The sequence below is a fragment of the Podarcis bocagei genome (genome assembly GCF_964188305.1).
Source record: "Podarcis bocagei genome assembly, chromosome: 4".
NCBI classification, from domain to species: domain Eukaryota; kingdom Metazoa; phylum Chordata; class Lepidosauria; order Squamata; family Lacertidae; genus Podarcis; species Podarcis bocagei.
In genome coordinates, this window is record NC_138128.1 from 2,059,683 (window position 1) to 2,061,528 (window position 1,846).

Sequence of the window (1,846 nt, forward strand, 5' to 3'; positions counted from 1 at the left end):
CTTTGTTGGGAAATCACTCTTTGGGTGGCTTCCTCTAGAGTTGCAAAGTAGCCTGACTAGGAAATTGGCCCATGAGATGTCTTTGCAGTAGATTAGGACAGGAAACAGGAAGCCTTCTTCACCAGACATGGCACATGGCCAATGGTCATCTACAGAGAACTGCACTGAGCACTGCTGTTGCAGCCTCCAATGGTTTATGATCAGATTTGGTTGGACCAGTCCCAGTCCACCAGATCTAGTCAGCGCTTGTTCTAAAACAGGGTGCAGTTTGCAACGAAATGTGTGTCCAGGTGGAAGGAGCTGACCCAACGTTTGAACCTTGGGGGAAAGATAGGCTAAGCCCAAGGTGAGGCCCGGAAGAAGCTGATCAGGAAGGGAAGCAGAGGGCCAGAGCAGGGAGCGGAGCTTGTACCACTCAAAGACCACTGGTCTGGAGAAACGAGCGGAGTCCAAGACAGGTCCTTCAGAACCCTGGACAGATCTCAGGGAAGAGACACAAGGGCTACTGCAGCCCAGCCAGCATAGCCCACTAATGAGAGTTATCATCCAAAACATCTGGAGGACATCATATTGCAGTATATACTGTGCCAGCTGCCAACTGAGGACTTTCATAGTTCTTCGGCCTGACTTTCCCACCTTCCAGGAGAGGAGAAATCATTAAAGGGGAAACCCTCTGGTCTGGAGCCTGTCTGTCCATGGCCATGTTTTCTGTAGCGATGAGCAGATTTAGCAAGGAAGACAGGGGGATGAGGAAGAGATGCTGGTTCCTTTGAGAACCTAAGAAGATCCTGCTGGATCCGGCCAATGGCCCATCAAGTGCAGCATCCTGTTCTCACAGCAGCCAACTAGATGCCTTAATTAAAATTAAACAAATGGCAGTCCTCAGGTTAAATTGAAAGTGGTTAATACTCGCCAGGACCAACTGATATTATAAGGACCTGTGAGCGAGCTGGGAAGCCTCCTTCGTGCTTGTTCTTATACAAAGAGAAAATGAGTCAGATTGAACCCTGGCCAAAGGCCCTGGTCTCTTGTGAGAGAGCATTCCACCAGGCTGGGGCCACAACCAAAAAGGCCCTGGCTCTGGTCAAAGCCAGTCTGACCTCCCTGGGGCCCGGGATCTTCAGCAGACCATAGGGTCCTCCATGGGACATACCAGGAGAGGCGGTCCCGTAGGTACGAGGGTCCCTGTAGAGGCAACACATGGCCATCCTGGCTTGTAGCCCCCTCCATGAATTTGTCCAATCCTCTTTTAAAGCGATCTGAGTTTATAGCTTGGCTCAGGGCTGCAGGCCCCAGAGATCTGAGACTTTTCCTCTGTGCAGCAAGCAATTCCTCCCCCACCTCAACCCCATTTCGAGTTGCAGGGGGTGGAGTAAGGGTGGTGTGGCATCCCTGCTCCTTCTATTCCTCACCCTCTGTGGCCGGATTTCTGCCATCATTTCCTGAGCCCCCTCCTGCTGCCACATTGGCAACCGAGCCAACCACAACAGTAGCCAGTTCTACAATCTGCCCACCACAGCAGACACTTCTGCATTCTGATTTCCAGACAGGGAGAAGTCTAGAAAGCTGCAGAAACAGACTAGAAAGTGAGAGCAGAGTGTTCCCGCTCCCCAGACAGCTCCCTTGCTGCAGACAAGAAGGCCAGAACAATTGGCCAGAAATATCTGCAGACAATTAGCCGGAAATATCTTCCTTATTGAGAAAGTCTCTTGACCTTCTGCTGCCACTTTGCAGCACTCATGGAAATTTACGAAACGAGTGCCTGATCAGAATGAGATGTTCTAGTCCAGACAAGGCCTGTAGTTCTCCTTTGGTTTGGTCAGCCATGGATGGGATTGGAGCTCTT